We start from the raw sequence: 19,532 nt of genomic DNA, 5'->3' as shown, positions 1-19,532 counted from the left end.
TTAATATTGATATCCTGAAGAGGCTTTCGTTTCTTCTTAGCAGCTGTTAAATTCACGCATAATTTGACCTTTTGAAGAGCAGGAAAGGCAAGAAACTTATCAGATTGCTCGCCTAATTACCCACCTGGCAACTACCGATACCCAATTAATTGGTTGTTGGTTCGGTATTCGCCAATCAATCTCGATTTCACTGGGTATGACACTTCTTTTCTAAACGTGTCGGACCATTGCGTGCCACGGAGGTGCGTTGGGTTCTTTTTTTTTTCTACTAACTAACTCGCCACTCAAATATCCATCAAAGTCATAGCTGAGGTGCTTAATGCGAAGTTTTATTTGAATGTATCGATCTCCATATGCTCGGCACGATCTCACTTTGGGTGTGGGGAATTCTCGATGGTTTGGTGCACTGCACTTGGCGGCAAGACGTGCAAGAAGTAAGTTGGTGGTGCGCACTTAGACGGAATGTAGTTTTCTGTATATTGCAACTCTCAGGTGAGCCTGAGTGATCTACAATTGGCGCGAATGCCGTTTGACTGGCTTCTCAAAATGCCGCAGGTTTCGAGAGATGCCATTTTCGTGATTATTGGCAATTTGTGTGGGCATCGTGGTGCAGTTTTGCACCATGTTAAACTGGTTCCCTTCTCGTTACTGCGCGGTGTAAGCCATTTGCTGCACACACAGATTCCCGCGTGCAATCGGAACTCATGAGAAGCTCGATGGAGCTCTTCAGGTGCGAATGGATCCATCGACGTGGTGTGGAAAAAAACATTAGACACACGTGATGTCCCCGGTTGGGCAAAGCGTGAGGGCCGCGTGTGATCTTGAAGCCCTCGATCATGATTAACCAATTGATTGATTACCTGACCCCCCGCCAAAGCTGGCGTCTTAAAGGTATCACGAAACGATGGGGTCTACGTGCGCGACCTCGTGAGATTTTGGTGAAAGACCCGCACACTACCGGGTGTGTCCGAGGCTGCAAGCTCGCTCGATGTCCAATGATCTTCATTTTTGCGCCCAAATGCAACATTTTAGTAATTTACGCGCCTCTTAAAATCCACAAAATGTCTTAAATTTAAAAACCCACCTCTCACTTCACATCTCCGCACACTTTTGTGCCGTCACTGTGGCGAAGTCGTATGTTAATGGAGACATTTAATTTCAAAAATTGACCTCTTTTAGCCACTTTTAATCAATGGAACGTCGTAGGTCGCTCATTTCACTCGAATTCACTATCTCTTTTTTTCCACACATACTCACACTGCTAAGCTTCTCAAGGGAGTTCTTTTTAACCGCCACATAGTCCAATTTTGCGTCATAAATTTTTCCAAAAAATAATATATTTTCCCCTCATCGCATTTAATTTTTTTTGAGGTGCTAATAGGCCTATCAATGAAAATCATACGATCAACGCGCAATTTTAGTTTAAATTTTAAATTTATTTAATGCAATTTCCATTTGAGCACGCACTCATATTGACGGAAAGATTTTCTAGACATTTCGCATGATATCGCGAAGCAGTCAATTGTAAAAAAGTGCGTAGGAAATTTCAATAAAATTTCCATTTAAAATATATTTTATCTGTCAATTAGTGAGGTAACCACTGAGCTTTAGATAAAAATGAAATTTTTAAAATACAATCATTCCTAATGGAATTTTTTTTTGTTATATTTTTGTTCATAATTCATTCAAGGGTAGTGAAATCGATGGTAGTGGTGTACTGTAGAAAAATTCACGCAGTCAAAAAGGCAAAGAAAGTGTTTGATATAACGACTATCCCTTTTAAAAATTTACAAAAAAACGTCAAACGTTAGAAATGTCAAAAGTTGAAAACCTTTGTAATCGTTAAATTTAACGTCAAACTTTAAAAATGTAAATGTCAAAAACATGTCAAATATTAGGATAAATAATTGTCAAGCGCTAAACAACTGTCACACGTTTGAAAAGAAACGTCAACTACTGAAATAGTTTGATAAAATAAATTAAATAAAAAAATTCAAGAAAAAAAAATCTAAAATTTTGTTTTTTTTCTAATTTTTGTAGTTTTTAGTTTTTTTCAACTGTTTTTTGTTTAAAAAATTAGTTAATTTCTGGAATTTATTTTAAACATTAAATCTTATCTTCCTTATTGCACTTCAACCCTATATTGCATTGATAAATACTGGAAAAACTGCTGCTCTTCGTAATAAAATTTAAACATCTAACTGCCGCCATAATCTATAAAGCACTAATAAGAATATTTTCTTGGTATAAATTCTTATCTCGTCAGATTTATTAGTTTAGTTTGAATATAAACTTAACTTCCTCGTTTCATCTGTACGATCAATTTCCCTCTCGCAGCTTAAGACGCTTCTCAAAAGTCACATGGAGAATTCTCCTCCGTATTGGAGGAAAATGGTTGTAATTTTAACAATCGCCCCGTGTTTGCACATCACATTTGTTTTCCCTCTGCCTTGGACATGTTTGAGAATTAAGAGAAGAAAAAAATCCTTATCATTCAGTGCTCTATATTATGTTGACTTTCTATATACTCACAATATGTACACAATACATGGAAATTTTGATAACAAACTCAAAGATTTTCTCCATATGTGTATTCCATTGAAATCGAACTCTGTGAAGCCTACAAAATATGGTGATCATCATGGCAGGGAAAAAAGTTCCAGCACATACTCACACACACTGTGAGGCCTTTATCTACACCTAGAGACACACTCTAGGAAGAGAATAAGTCAATTTGCAATTCAGACGTTTATTTAAATTGAATATTTGCCTCTCTTGGAGGGTCTCTATACATGGCGCATCGAGAAGGATTTGCAATGTGGAGCGAGTTTTGAAATGAAAGAAAATCACTCGAGAGTGTTGCTAAGGCATCAACTTCAATTAAATGATCTCCTCCAGTGTATACGATCGTCTTAATTGGACTTTTCCATACCAATCGAAACATCTTGTAGTAGTTTTTTTTTATTCATTTTCATTCTGTCTCTGCTCTTGTCACTTTAGCATTATGAAATTCGGTTTTATGTATTTGATATTGATTTAGAAAGTCCACGAAGGTCGCACATTCAATGGATTGTGGGGGCTCGAGAAGGGTCCCCAATAGCAATAGTGCTTCAGAGCGACTCAAGAGGATCGTAAAAAATGCTGTTGATATATAATGCGAAATTGATATTAGGAAATAGTCATCTGAGAGTGCTCTATTGAAGTTGAAGACTATGAGGTTGTGCAAAACACAAGAGCAATGAAGTGGAATTTGATGGAATGGACTCAGCTATAAAAATGTTGGCTTAAAATTTTTATTGATGAAGGTCATGTAGTCATAAAGTGAAGATCATGTTTATTTTGTAAGATCTTCAGAAGATCTGGAGCAGGCACTTGTCTACAATTATTTTCTAAACTATTCTTTCCTTAAAATAATGTTAATGTGTGTTTAGCTTGGATTTTTTTTTTTATTATTCTTCCTAACTAATGTTCTTGCCTTCCCTAGTTTTTTTTAGAGTCACTTTAGGCTGCATATCTTTTATAGGCTGCATGTTATCTTTTTTTCCATTCAACGCTTTTTATTTTAATATTATTATCCTTAAAAGTTGTTTAGTTTTCTGTCTAAAAACGCTGTCTAATTTATTTTATTAGGCTGCGTATAAAGTTTAAGCTACCTTAAAAATATCTAGACTTCGTATCTTTTTAAGGCTGACTTTTATCATTTTTTATCTACTCATCAAACTAACTAATGAAAACTTTTATAAATTTGTTTTAATATTTTTTCTGTTTTAAGGCTGAGTATTTATATTTTTAAATGTGACTTCCTTTAATTTTTACGCAGCCTAAAATTATTCTTGTTTTTTTTTTTAAGATTTCTTTTTGATCGTTTGAGATTGTTTTAAGACTGCGTATAAATGTGTATCCAACAAATATTCTTTAGGCTGCGTACCTTTTCAGATACCTACGTGATTTTCCAGGAAAATGAGTTTTTCTTCAGTTTTTTTTAAAGTTGCGTACCTTCCTTCTCAATCTGTCTATCAAAAATCTCGTTTTTTCTTCACATTTTTTTAAATTTAAATGAGTCCTTAACAAATTTCAGGGCTGCGTCTTTATCGACATTTTCAATCAAGTTCTTCAGGTTAATCTCATAAAAAAACTCACCGATATTCTGGTCATTTATTCAAATTCCTCTCGTTAATCTCATGTTTAATGTTTGACCACGAAAAGTGGTTAGAGTTGAGGAAATTCCGAAACTTCTTTTGCAAGTTTATGTGTGATCCAATGTTTGCGTTTGGATCATTGATCGTGGGATTTTTGTCGCTCATTTTGACGGGGGTAGAAGGTGGGATGTTTTTAGCGCATTTTGTTGACTTTATAGAAGAAGGAAACTACAGAAGAAAAAAAACTATTATACCACAACACTATGCAAAGTAGGAATGTTTTCTCTATTAATTGGCACGATTTTCCGTCTAAAATTAACATGGTTCGAGGTTCGTCAGTGTATTTCGTGTATTATAAATTACAACTATACTCTTTTTTTGATTCTCTTTGCCCCCTTGTGTTTATATATACACATATTTTCAAAGCTCTCTCTCTCTCTCTCTGTGGCTATGGTTGATGTACAAAGTATATAATAAACGATAAATATTTCTCGAAGAGAGCGCGAAAAAAAGCCCGAAGAGAGAATCGTGATGAGCACGCACTTTATCAGTGTGTAACATTGGAATGAGTTCAGTTGTGGATACGAAAAGCTGACCATTCCGTGGCTCAATCATCACATATTTAATGCCAATGGTGTTGGTCATTTCTGCGTGTTGGGCAGAGACCACGAGTAGCGAAAAAAAAGCGTTGAGTAATCACGATCCTGTTGAATATAATTCCTTCTGTCTTCTGTGCTATCTACCTAAGGTAGAAAAAATTTTGTGCGTGAATACATTCGCACTTGATCGTTTTTTTCCTTCTTCTTTTCCACCGTATATATACATACATACAACTTCTATTTCATTCGCGACTATTCACTGATGATGAGGGAGGTTCAAGGGGTGACGGAGGGCACCTAAAATTTCATTCACTTGGACTACGATAAAAAAGAGTCTGATTTATGGAACAATTTATAATTAGCGCAGTCTCTCGGGTGATTCGGTATATACCTACCTATATATTTTTTCGTAGAAATGCGCGATTCGTTGGGTTGTGGAATTTTAAAAACTTAATTAAATATACGAAAAGGTGTTTTTATTGGCTTATATAATTGAACATGGGTATCTATGTGTAATTTATGGATGAAAACTTTAGTTGCGGAGAAACGCCAAGATATTCCCAAGCAACACGCCACGACTACTGACTGCTTTGACAACTTTATGTAGTACTTTAAGACGTCGTATTTTTGGGTTTTCACGACTAGTCAAAACTCTTTTCTCAATATTTTAATTATTATTGCATCCCTGTTTATAATTGAGTAATATAAGTGGTCGTCGCCTTTTACTCTACGATTTGACATAAAAATAAAATACAAAAACTGAATGCTTAGCAGTTTTTAAGAAAAGTAGTCGTAATGTTGTCGTGCTTCTGACAACATTTTGTAATGAGGATCCGTAAAGTTGTCGTGAGTAGTCGTGAACATAAAATCCAATTTTTGCTTAATCTTTTAATATAAATCACATTTTGAAATGCTTTCATCGTTGTAATTTACTTATAAACAATTCCTGGATACATTTTAGTGCAAAATATTGATTAAAATTACAATAAAACGCAATTAAAGAAAAACATGAGAATGACCACGAAAAGGAAGTCTTAAAGAAGTCATAATGCGTTGGACAAAATATTGAATATTCCTGTGGTTATTATTTAGTTACAGAAACTAATTTTACATGATAATACTATTTACTGCATTTATCATTGGAATAAACAATTTTGAATTTTCTTGTTTAATAAAAAACACTTAAAATTAAAAAAAATATTTATTTGTAACCGACTCATTTCTACGACAACCAAAAATAAGTCTTAAAGAAGTCATAATGCGTTGAACAAAATATTGAATATTTCCGCGGTTATTATTCGATTAGAAAAACTAATTCTACATAATAATTTTATTTACTACATATATCATTGGAATAAACAATTTTGAATTTTTTTCTTTAATAAAAAATAACTGAAAATTAAAAAATATGTTTTTGTAACCGACTCATTTCTACGACAACCAAAAATAAGTCTTTAAGAAGTCGTAAAATACGTTATCACGCAGCTGAAATTTTTTGTAATTTGAAGAAATTGCTGATTATTTATAAAGTAAATATATCTTCAAAAGGTTTGTTTTAATGGAGCACACATCTTTAGCTGTAATTTTAGTTTATGTATTATTTAGAAACATGTTAAAATTACATTTTAATGAACGACTACCAAAAAGAAGTCTTTAAGAAGTCGTAAATATTGCAATGAACTTTGCCAAATTTTATTGTTTTTTGAACCTTTTTAAATTATTTAATAATTTTATCATCTTTGTGAATTATCAGTGAATCTTATTATTGAATATCGCAAAGAACTTAACGATATTTTAAGATTTTTATAATATTGTGTTGCATAACCTCATTCCGGATGAACATTCCGGCAAATTGTTCACAAGTCCCAAACATCGTAAGCTTTTCCCTTACCTCATCTTTATGATTCAAATGTATGCAACTGAAGATAAAAATATATTTATACTTTTTAACACAATATGTATCTAACTAATATTTTATTTTAACGAATATTCACATTTCTTAAAAACTCTATGCATTCAAGTAAATAATATTTAAATATCTTCAGTTCTTGGAATTCAATTATGAGTAGGTACCTGAAAAATATACCCTTTATGACCCTCAGACTTAAAAAGTGTTAAGGGCAATAAAATTTGCAGTGCGCAGGTAAACTTTTCTCAATAACTATTTTTGTTTTCCATGAAGTTTACAGGATAATCTTTAAGTTTATCCCATTTCTAAGTAAAAGAACAGATAAGATGTCATAAAAAATCTAAAATATTATTTTATAAATTTCGTTTTCTTTTTAAAAACTCTTATCAAATCTTACAAGATCACACGTTTTTTTTTATACTAATAATTATAGAAAGCTCTTAGAGAATTCCTTGTTAGCAATATTTGTTTACTGACAATATTTGTGAATTCTTGCAAAATAAGGTATGCAATTCACAAAAATGGTGGAAAAATCGTCGGTTTTATCACCACTCTTTGCATCTGTTGTAAAAATCTCATGGAACGTACAAATTATGCTGATGTAACTGACTAAATTTGTGAATGCGACTGCTTTTGATCGCCCAAATTATTTTCACTATTTTTTAAAAATATTTGATAAAGTTCATATAAATAAAATTCACATTATGAGCTACTACAAGCATTCGTTAAGCAAATACTTAACATATGAATTAATATGAAATATAAAAATATTTATTTTTAGTTAAAAATTTTAATAAATAGTCAACATTTTCATTTGTTCTCAATACTTTTGCCATATAATGACTTATTTCCTGTCGAGGGTATAGTCTTGCATAAAATTATTAGCATATATACGCATGAAATTTTTTATTTCTATATGTGGCACAAAATTAGAGAATATTTCTAAGAGAAGGGACGACATGAAAACGGAGAACATTTTTGTGCACCAAAAATATGCTTCACCAGGTAATTTGGAGAGAGAGTGAGTGCAATAAATATGAACGAGAAGGGGAAAAAATCATACAAAATGTACAAAAATGTTTCACAAATGCAAAATGTTGCAAAAAAATGTTTGCCTACATCCAGGAATTTTCACGTCGTAAAGTATTACGTAAAGTTGTCAGCTTCGACCAAAAAATGTACTACTTGATGAGTCCCAAAGTAATGTTATACGACTACTTTACGTATAAGTTTATGTATTACATTATGTACTACTTTATTTTCGAATGTAGTACATTACGACTACTTTGAGTTGCTTGGGTTGTTTCTGGGAATTTGACGTGTGAGCTCCATGTGATTACCCCACGTTTCAGATTATTTTTTTGGACTATTACGAAAATGTTCACTGAATCTGCAAAAGAGCTTTAAAAAAATGTTTTTGATTGACTTTTATATGATGAGTTAACTGGTTTGTTTAATTTTCATTTCTTTTGGCTTCGGGAATTTTAAAAATGGTAGTTAGTGGAAAATATTTTTTCAAAATTTTGAAATTCTAGTCATAATAATTTTAAAAATTTTGGCTATTAGGACTCTTGAAATTCTAGCTATTAGCTTTTTTTTTTAGATATTTGAAACTTAAAAGCGAAATAAAAAGAAAATTAAGGTTATAAGAATTCTATAAATTCTATCCTTCGGAAGTCCAGAATTTCTGGGCATCAGAAATCTACAAAATTTTAAAAGTTCAGTTCTTCAGAAACCGGCCAGAAGAAAGTTTGAACAATATGAGATTTTGTTACCTAGCCGACTACAACAACTTAATTATTTCTGAAATCCTAAATTTCTGATTCTTAAAAAGCTATAATTATTGGCATTCATAAGTTTAGAATTTTCCCAGGGATTTTAGATATCAGGCCGACGGAAATCTAGAATTTCAATTCCTCAGATATCACAAATTTCGAGTCGTCACAAATATAGAATTTCAGACTCTGAGAAATCTAGATCTTCTAGCCGTCATAACTTTAACATGTTAGACCGACAGGAATTAAAAAAATTTCTGGGCGTTAGAAATTTTCAATTTCAGGTTGTACCAAATCTAGAATTTCTGACCTTAAGAAATCTAGAATTTCCAATCTTTAGAGATTTAAAATTTTTAGATCTTCAAAAATCTAGAATCAAAATATAAAATTCCAAATTCCAAAATATACGATCTTCTGTAGTCCAGAACATCTGGCTCACATAAATCTAGAACTTCAAACTTTTGAGAAAAATTTAAGACTTCGACTAGCTTTCTAGTTCTATAATTTCTTCTTCTCCAATGTCGATTCAATCGTACTATTAAATGACAAACCTTACCTCACGGTACCTTATCATACGATCCTCTACGCAACTATTGATTCCACCAGCAATTGCCATATATGTATGTATGAGTTTCGTGTAGTAAGTTATGTTTTATGTAGGTAGTATTTTTGTCAAAAGGTTGATAGTGTGTGAATGTGCGTATGAAGAATCGTGTATGATAAATTGGCGATGGAGTGAAGAATGATTCGCGGGAAGAATGGTGGTGGAGGGTAACCTTTCAAGGCCGCGGCTTATTACTTCTGCTCACACCTCAATTGACATGCCGTGAAAATATATAGAGTGTGAGATTTAATGTGCATTTTACGATAATCTATCAACATTAAACCGACATTTACTATTTCACCAGCTCATTCGCGTTACTCGTCTCGTGGTAAACGTGGAATACACGAAGGTGTGTTCACCATGAATTGTCTCTCCCAATTAATGTGCCACGGCGGCTGGTTACGTTGTCTCTGATAACAAAGTAAACTATATACATAATGTACGTACATAAACGCAACAGCTGAAAGCTTTGGATAGATGTTTTATTTTCTAAGGGGAAGATTAAGAAAACAAAAATTGTATCACTTTTTTTCCAGAACTTTTTATGCAAAGTGTTTGTAAACAATACGAAGCTGCTTCTGATTGTTCCAAAGTTCACAAGAAACACCCAAAAAAATTCCCCCAGAAAGTTTTCCATTTTTATGGTCTTTCTATCGCAAAACACAGATGATGCAGAAAGAGAATTTCCTTGAAAAATTTCGCAATATTTGACACAGATTACAAACACCCATTTAGATGCGTGGACATTTATCAAGCACTTGAGCTTTTCGGTTCAGCAGCAAGTTCAAGAAAACCTGCTCAAATTGCGCGGTATATTTTTCTTTTAATGCCATGACACGTGCCTCCATCGAATTGTCCCACAAATTACGCAATTATATTATAATAAAATGTAAATTAATTTCAAAGAAGCACTTTAGCTAAAAATAACTACATGTTAGAGTAGAATTTTTGTAATGAAATTTTTGATAAACTTTTTAATTAATTTGCATTTAGTACCTAAAATAAATATTTATATGGTGTACAATAAATTACGATGATTGGTGGAATTGTTTCTTGGGAATTATCAATTAAAGTGACAGAAAGTTAAACAAAATATTCAAAGTGTTTTATTGCAAAACTTTCTTTTGACGTCAAGAAAAATTTCAAATGCGTCACAAGTGGCAATCAAATAAATTTAATGATTAATATTCCATTTAATTAATTCTTCAGAGATTTAATTTGTTTTTAATTGTTGTATTTAATTTTCTGATAAATCTAAACTCTATGGGAGCTTTAGTTTTGAATACTATAAAACATTTTTATCAACATTTATTTCGAGTTTAGAATTTATTTAAAAACAACAACAGTGATTAATTTATTGCTAAATTTACATTACACGTGGATTTTAACTTTTCTGATATTCTACATCAGCTTCCAGATGAACTTAAAGTTCTGAAGAGTCGGAAAAATGCCTCAAACGTATTTCAATGTTTGTCTAAAGCTTCACAATCTTAATCGCTCTCGCTTTTAACTTATAATTCAGTCAATTCTTGAAAAATTCATGAGCTTTTTATGAAAACTTCAGCAAAACTTACCCAATTTTTCTTTTAAGATATAGCAAAGCTTTCAAAAGCTCTCTGAGTGATCAAGCCAATAAATTAACTTTCTGAGAATTCTTATTCTCACGAAGAAGTTCTAAAGAAACCAACCCTCTTTAATACGTAATTTTGCTATCAATATTTTTCGCATGAATGTAAAGAAAATAATACGTAGATTGCATTTGAATTAATGCATCGACACACCTCCTATTTCTTTCCACAATATTATTGAAAATTTACATTCTCACTCCACTAGACTTTTAGCGAAATAAAAACGCTATCTATGCCAATTCAATAGATGGATTTTTTTTCTTACAATAAATGTAAATTGATTATAAAAAGAATATAAAGTTGGATTAAAAAAGGAATCCAGAATTGATCTTGAACTTTGTATTATTTAAATTAACTTTATTGTGTGAAGCTCAACTTGAGGAAAATGAGCTTCTTTTTTTATCAATGTCGCCAGCAGTATCCTTGGGAATAATTGAGGAAGAAGACCCAGTAACGTGCGAGTCTCTTTGTCCAATCAATTAGCAAATTGTCTTCATTAATTCTTTCAAGAAAGTTTCATAAAAAAAATAATTTAAAGAAAAATGTTGAATAAAAACTTGGTAAAATGATTAATTTTTACTGCGCTCCCGCACTTTGTTGGTGCGAGTCTTATTATAAAATTTTATTAATATAGCTATGAATTCCATATACGAGGAGTATGTTTTACTCTCTGCAGCAACGCAGCAGGAAATTCATGTTAATTAATCTAGATTTACATTTAATTACATATGCATGTGAACGTGAATTCTATTTACACTTTTCGTTGGTTTCAATGTGTGGCAAACACGCGCGATTTTTACCCGTCTCCTTTAGCATCCATGCCGTCCCCATGAGGGCTATAAAATTCAATGGGTCTCAGTGTGAGATTGCTAATAAAATAAGTGTGTGGTTCTTGCATTTCGCCTCCTCCTCCTCATTTCATCTTCATCCAGCTTCGCGGAGTGGTGACTTTCAAAATGCACATAACGTCTCACATTTGCCGCAGAAAGTCACACGGCAAGTGACGAGTGGAAAATTAGCTTTAATATTGTTGCGCGGGAGAATCGCGCGGGAAGTATTTACTGTGGAATATGCGGAATTTCTTTGCTATACTAATTCAATAAATCATATGGTATTTTATTAATTGCTCAAACGGGAAATATTTATGCTTCACAGAATTTAATGGGATGTCCCTCTTCCAAGGAAAATTCTTCGCATATTGAGTTATCTGTGTGTGGTCTTGTCTATGGCTAATTTTGTTCCTCACGCACACACACTCCGAGTCCATTCAGTATATCATAAAAGCTCATATATGATTTCATTAACATCCATCATATGTAATTTATTGGTGAGTGTCGCCTCCAACATGCCATGTGACTCGAATATTAATGGGATTCGTGGTACGAAATTCAACATGAATGTGGAAAATTTGACACTGAAGATTTTTGGCGAAAGATTTCTTTTCAATCTATGCCATGAGAAGATGTGATGAGAATACCGTATAGATGGGAATTATTTCAGAATTATCGTTGAATGCAAAACTTTTTCAATTAAACTGCAGTGATTCTGCGCAAAATGCTCTCACAATGCTTATTTCCTTATTTATTAGCATATCGGCGTTATCATATTTTGTTGTCGTTTTTGCAATGGAAAATGGGTTTCAAGGTCTAAGAATGTTAGGAATGCTACAACGTCTCTGTATTTATGAATGTATTTTAGCTTTTACACTATGTGGATCATTTAAAAATATTTTTAATGCGAATTTTGACCCAAGATGCGGTTTTTTACTGATTAAAATAAAAAAAATTAAAATTTTATCTTTGTGGCTTTATAATCTTTTAGTAAAAGCAAATTTCATTTCTCTGTTTATGGACGGAATTAGGGCTCGGACTTTCGATCTGAACATCGAAGCTTCGGTGATTCGAAGCATCGAAGCGTATTCGAAGCACTGCAAAAGAACTGCTTCGTTTTTAAAATGCTTCGATTATTCGAATAATCGAATAAGCTTCGAAGCTTCGAGTAATTTTTAGATATTCGAAGCTTCGAAGCTTTTTGAAATATTCGAAGCTTCGAAGCATTTTAGGTAATCGAAGCGGATGGACGACTCGTTTTAAAAATGCACAATTGAGCTGTGCTTTTTTGTGAATTTGCGTAGCTTGAAGAACTTTTCTTATAAAATTATCCTCAAGCGCGAAGCGTCTTTAATAAAAAACAATGTCCTTAAGAAATTATTTTATTTTTAAAAATCTTTTTTTTTAAAGGTGTCTTCAAGCGCGAAGCGCCTTTAATAAAAAACTAATGTCCTTAAGAAATTATTTTATTTTTAAAAATCTTTTTTTTTAAAGGTGTCTTCAAGCGCGAAGCGCCTTTAATAAAAAACTAATGTCCTTAAGAAATTATTTTATTTTTAAAAATCTTTTTTTTTAAAGGTGTCTTCAAGCGCGAAGCGCCTTTAATAAAAAACTAATGTCCTTAAGAAATTATTTTATTTTTAAAAATCTTTTTTTTTTAAAGGTGTCTTCAAGCGCGAAGCGCCTTTAATAAAAAACTGATGTCCTTAAAAAAATTTTTTAAATCTTGTTTTTTTTAAGGTTTCTTCAAGCGCGAAGCGCTTTTAATAAAAAGTAATTTTCTTTTTGAAAAAAAAAGGAGTGAATGAATATGATTTTAAAGATTTTTTAATTACCAATGTTTTTTTTTTCGGAAAAAAAAATTTCTAAACGAAGTTTCATGTTTGACTAAATTGTTTGTAGTTTTCGCGATTTAAGGACTTTCGAGCGCGCCATTTTGAATTTTTTAAGGGTCACAGGGAAAAATTCATTTTATATTTCTCAGGTACCTCCTACAGAAAACCGAATTTTCAGTCAAATAAAAAAATCATTGCGAGAGACAAAACATTTTTTTAAATAGCGAATGCACGTTTTTTCAGTAGAATCGGCCCAGTAGTTTTGTAGAAGTTTATTTGCCACAAACAGACATTCTTTTAGAGATTAAGTTTAGCCTATGTCTATCATTCAATAGGATTATAATGGGGTTTACAACAATGACCGTTAGAAGTCATTATGCTATCCTCATTATTAACTCAATTCAGGTAGATATGCTCCCATATTATACCTTCAAGTGCAATTTGCTCACACGTGATTGGGGGCTTGAGTTGACTAGTTTTTTATATGCATATGTAGTAACATGGGGCTTTATTGCGCTTCGCGCAAATTTTGGAGGAAAATAAAGATCGGCCTATCAGGTTCAAGTGCCACAAACAAACTTTTCAGCTTTAAGATTACTTTCAATTGTGCATTGTAAAAAAAACAATTTTTTTAGAAATTATTCGTGTTCATTTCGTTTTGTAAAGTACTAGATAAGCCCCCAATCACGTGTGAGCAAATTGCACTTGAAGGTATAATATGGGAGCAGACATATTATTAATTGTGGTCGAATAGATTTTTGGATATTCTATTGTAACTTTCTTTCAAAAACAAGACAAGCAGAATATCTACCTGAATTGAGTTAATAATGAGGGTAGCATAATGACTTCTAACGGTCATTGTTGTAAACCCCATTATAATCCTATTGAATGATAGACATAGGCTAAACTTAATCTCTAAAAGAATGTCTGTTTGTGGCAAATAAACTTCTACAAAACGACTGGGCCGATTCTACTGAAAAAACGTGCATTCGCTATTTAAAAAAATGTTTTGTCTCTCGCAATGATTTTTTTATTTGACTGAAAATTCGGTTTTCTGTAGGAGGTACCTGAGAAATATAAAATGAATTTTTCCCTGTGACCCTTAAAAAATTCAAAATGGCGCGCTCGAAGGTCCTTAAATCGCGAAAACTACAAACAATTTAATCAAACATGAAACTTCGTTTAGAAATTTTTTTTTCCGAAAAAAAAAACATTGGTAATTAAAAAATCTTTAAAATCATATTCATTCACTCCTTTTTTTTCAAAAAGAAAATTACTATTTATTAAAAGCGCTTCGCGCTTGAAGAAACCTTAAAAAAAAAGATTTTTAAAAATAAAATAATTTCTTAAGGACATTAGTTTTTTATTAAAGGCGCTTCGCGCTTTAAGACACCTTTAAAAAAAAAGATTTTTAAAAATAAAATAATTTCTTAAGGACATTAGTTTTTTATTAAAGGCGCTTCGCGCTTGAAGACACCTTTAAAAAAAAAGATTTTTAAAAATAAAATAATTTCTTAAGGACATTAGTTTTTTATTAAAGGCGCTTCGCGCTTGAAGACACCTTTAAAAAAAAAGATTTTTAAAAATAAAATAATTTCTTAAGGACATTAGTTTTTTATTAAAGGCGCTTCGCGCTTGAAGACACCTTAAAAAAAAAAGATTTTTAAAAATAAAATAATTTCTTAAGGACATTGTTTTTTATTAAAGACGCTTCGCGCTTGAGGATAATTTTATAAGAAAAGTTCTTCAAGCTACGCAAATTCACAAAAAAGCACAGCTCAATTGTGCATTTTTAAAACGAGTCGTCCATCCGCTTCGAATACCTAAAATGCTTCGAAGCTTCGAATATTTCAAAAAGCTTCGAAGCTTCGAATATCTAAAAATTACTCGAAGCTTCGAAGCTTATTCGATTATTCGAATAATCGAAGCATTTTAAAAACGAAGCAGTTCTTTTGCAGTGCTTCGATTTTTTCTCAACACTTCGAAGCATCGAAAAGTTCGATTTTTCGGAGCCCTAGACGGAATGCACTATACTCAGTCGGGCTTTAAATTTTAAGTGGGTTTTTAAGTCCGTCTTAAGGTTTTATGTTTTTTTTAATCGGGCATGAATTTTTATGTGTTGTCCTGGAAAATATGTAAAATTTTATGCTTAAAGAAGTATTTTATTTTATTTTTTTTTATAATATTTTATTTTATTTTATCTTTTTTTATTTTATTTTAAAAATAAAGTTAGACTTAAAGAAAATGATTTAAAACCTTAAGACCGACTTAAGTTTTAAGCCAAACTGAGCACTGAATTCCGCCCTATATTTACCATCTAGCTAGAGCTATTGGCCTCAGGGTGAAAATCTTTCAATGTTTAAGAATAAATGAAATATTTTTTTTTAAAGAAGATGACTTAAAAGTAAGTCTTTAAATTGAAACTTAAGCTGAAGCTTGAAGAGTTTAAAAGCAGCTGAATCGATTTTATCTGTAATTTTTTCAGTCCTATGAGTTGAAGTTTTTGTGGAATATATCTCATATTTTTATGTTTTTTTTTTTAATTTAAAGTATGTTTTAAAGATTTCCTCAAAAAGCGTTATCTCTATAATCCGATTCAAAAAGGAAATAATAGGATATGTTTTAAATAAAAACTTATACAGATGTTCAGCATAACAACCTTAACACATAGTTTATTAATTTTCTTTTTCCTAAAAATATATAAAAAGTTACATCTCTCAACAAATTGTACAAACTTTCAAAAAAACCCAAGTTGCTCTCAGAGTTCTAATCTCCAGCTGCAATAGCGCAAATCTCTGATAAATCGACCGCATAAGCTCATCGGATAGATGAGTAAGAAGTGGAATATAATAAAATTGAATGTGAAAATTATACAATTAAAATTGAAATAAAGTGGTCAATAAAGCGGGAAAAAATTGACATTTCCAACCAATTTTCACGGCCATAAATACACACAAATGGCGCAATATGCAATTTCCCCGAGTATATGGCTTCTGTGGGTGAGATAGAGACAATATCGATGACGATATTGTTGAAAGAAAGCACCACAAATGTGGCGTCCATATCAACTTCATGGTGAGTTAGTTCCGGAGAGCATGAAAAGAATAATTTGACGAAGAATGAAAAATCATATAGCGTGCCTCGCAAAGAAAACAAGGAGCTCAATTGCCATAATTTCGCATTCACGCCAATCTGAGCTTAAAAGTCAAAGTGCTGACGATCTTTTCCCGTAGACAGGCTCCGCAACAGTGATCCCCCATATGCAACCCGCTGCTGTGTAAATTCCAAATTGTCTGGCGTGCGTGCATTCCGCTGTAAATCACAATTTATGGCGGTGAGTTTGGGGCGGTAGTGTGGATAGTTCGTGGTCACATTTGAGCAATAACTGACCTACCGCCAATGTTAAGTGTGTCATAAAAATGTAAGGAATTCTTCTCACTATCCGACACTCTTTGAATACAATGGTACGTTTTATTTAGCATAAAATTATTTTAACTCTTACATGCGATGAGTCGCTCAATTAATCGCAATTTTTCAAAAAACAATCACCATCTAAGCGCCATATAGGCGAGCTTTTATGCTATCTGCGTAGTTTCTTTTAGTCATTTTCTTAAAGATTTTTATTTGTCATTTGCGCCGAAATTTCGGGAGTCTAATTGTGGGAGTTATTAGATGATTAGAATGGTTTTTGGTTGAAAATATTCAAAAAAAATTTACTTTACTTATAAACAAATTTAGAATTTTTAAAATATAAAATTAAAATAGGTACATTATTTTGAAAAATTCCTCGAAAAAGCGATCAGGATGAGACAATAAAAATACACCGTTTTTGACAATCAGCGACGTTTTAAATAATTTATATTTGTCTTGACTCTTGAGGCTTCTTCCATTCCCCACTGTTCCTTCGAGGAATTTTCCAACAAATAATTTTCACGGTAGTTAAAGATTTTCCTCTTCTTACAATTTTTTTGATATAGCCTTAAAATTTTGGAGAGATTCCTGCATTGGATTATTGCTTCAAGAAATGTATTAATTTCTAACCCACAAAAATGACATAAAGCTCAACGGATTTTCAACAAAAAATTCTTTCTTAAAAAAATCTAATCAAGAAAACTGGAAGAGTTTCCCATTGCTTAGTTTTTGAATTCAATTTGAATCTTGAATATCAAGAAATCTAACCGAATAAGCGACATGTGGAAAATATTTCAATCACAAGAATTGCTAAATCGTTTGTATTTCCAATAAGAAGCCAAATGTTGGGAAAGAGTGAGGTCGGCTGTCACCCCTAACTCGGCACAAACATTGCTGAAGAATTACCCCATGAGCCACATATCAAAAATTGAAGGGATTTCTTTTTTCAATTTTCCCCAACACAAAGACAATCCCTCAAAACTTGTGGCTTTTCATTTGAATTTCCCATGAGGTGCGCGCAGTGTGTGCAAATTTTACCTACCCCCCCCCCTACACTTCGTTGTGGAGGGCCTACACCGTCAAATCAAGTATATTGCCCTGTAGGCGAGTTATATTCGGTTTGTTTGCGGAGCCAGGATGATTTGTGTGCCCCGCCGTGGATATTGAGGCACGATGGATTGATATTGCAAATGAAATAGGATACGGTGACATCGGGCCGCAATCCAATATCTCTCTACTCCGGTGTAATTTTGTCAATGCATACAATTTATTTAATCCAAGGAGGATTTTTTTCTTTTGCTCTTTACGTTTGTTTTGTGTTGTCATCAAATTTAGGGGTTTGGTGGGCTTTAAATAAATTAATGTGTGGCTAAATGGAAATTTTATTGAGAATTTTGTCGAATAAAAGATTAAAAAGGAAAACTTATAGTTAATTTAAATCTGTGGTTTATTAGCTAAAATATTAATCCTTTAACGTCCAACGTAAAACATAAAAACATTGAAACATGCGTTCTTTTATCGCGATTTTTATTCTATGAATTTTTTTAGAGGACTTTTCTCACACAAAACGTCTTCTTTGACCCCTTATGCGTGAATTTGATGCATTTGTAACATGGAAAAACAATTACATTCATAAATAATTGAAAAAATAAAATGTTTCACGTTTGGGTCAGCGTATGACCCAAAAAACCTTAAAGGGTTAATAGTTAACTGCAACTCTATATTAACCCTGATATGCCTTGAGCATGTTCTGAGTAATCAATTAAAATACATCCAAATGATGGAATAAACTTAAATCGATTTGTATTGTATCAACATTCCTTAATCGTAAATATTCGGTTAAAGAGGAATATCTATTCTAGATTTCTAATTTAAGACAGTTTTCTTTTACAAGATTTAAGACAATTTTAAATAGCATTTTTGTAATCAAAGATCCTGAAATAAATCCCAGGAATTCAAGGTAAATTAACCTATTTACTCACCGGATTATTAACTTAAATAGAATTTATGCCATCATCCGCGAAAAATCTTCAACGCAACATCTGTCCAAAGAACCCCTTTGCAGTGGCAAATGCCAATCAAATGGAATTAAATTTTGCATAAACCTGGGTGAAGAGATCATTCACTCTGTCGCAGCTCAACCGGCTGGACATCGATTCCCTTCAATGGGTACCACATGATTCTTTTGCTCATCGTCTTGCGGAGCACCTTCCTGCATAAGCTCCACAATCACCTTATTTTCCCCTTGACTTGTTCGCGTCAGTCTCCTCGCAAACCACAATAATGGCACAATGAACCCTGCGGTAGGACTTTTTTTTTTATTCTCAGTCTTCTTCTTCAGCATATGGTTTTATTTTTATTATATATTTTTTTGCACAGTCTGTGTCCAACAACTCAAGCATTAGCTCCATGCTCGCCTAAATGGCATAGCGCAGGGACAGTTGGGGGGCTTTTGTCTCATCAAATTAAAATTCAGCCTCAGCGACATTCTATAGTAAAATGTGTGAAATGCAGAAAATTCTCGGGTAACACTGCACGGTGTCAGCAAATTTATTTTAATTAACACCGCAAATTGCATGAATTCATAAACAAATATTTTGCGCCATTTTCCACACACTGTCTTTTTTCTTTGACACCCTTCCCTCAACTTCTTTTTCAAGGTGTTAGCTTCTCTTGTTATATATATTTTGGCTGGAATATGAGAGCAAAGGAAGGTAGGAACCGGGTGCAAGTTTTTGGGTCCATTGCCCCTGTGTTGCCTTTTAATCAAAACTTTATTTTCATGTTCCTTTTTGCAATTTA

General features: G+C 32.6%; 1 protein-coding gene across 9 annotated transcripts in view; it reads left to right on the top strand.

The window, feature by feature from the left end:
- The window catches only part of LOC129787216 (forkhead box protein O), a 101,789-nt gene that overhangs the window by 13,944 nt on the left and 68,313 nt on the right, over positions 1–19,532 (top strand). The gene's annotated exons all lie outside the window — the stretch shown is intronic.

The sequence above is a fragment of the Lutzomyia longipalpis genome, chromosome 1 (genome assembly GCF_024334085.1).
Source record: "Lutzomyia longipalpis isolate SR_M1_2022 chromosome 1, ASM2433408v1".
Classification (NCBI taxonomy): domain Eukaryota; kingdom Metazoa; phylum Arthropoda; class Insecta; order Diptera; family Psychodidae; genus Lutzomyia; species Lutzomyia longipalpis.
The sequence above is the reverse complement of the archived record's forward strand: the minus strand, read 5'-3'. Positions and strand labels throughout refer to the sequence as shown.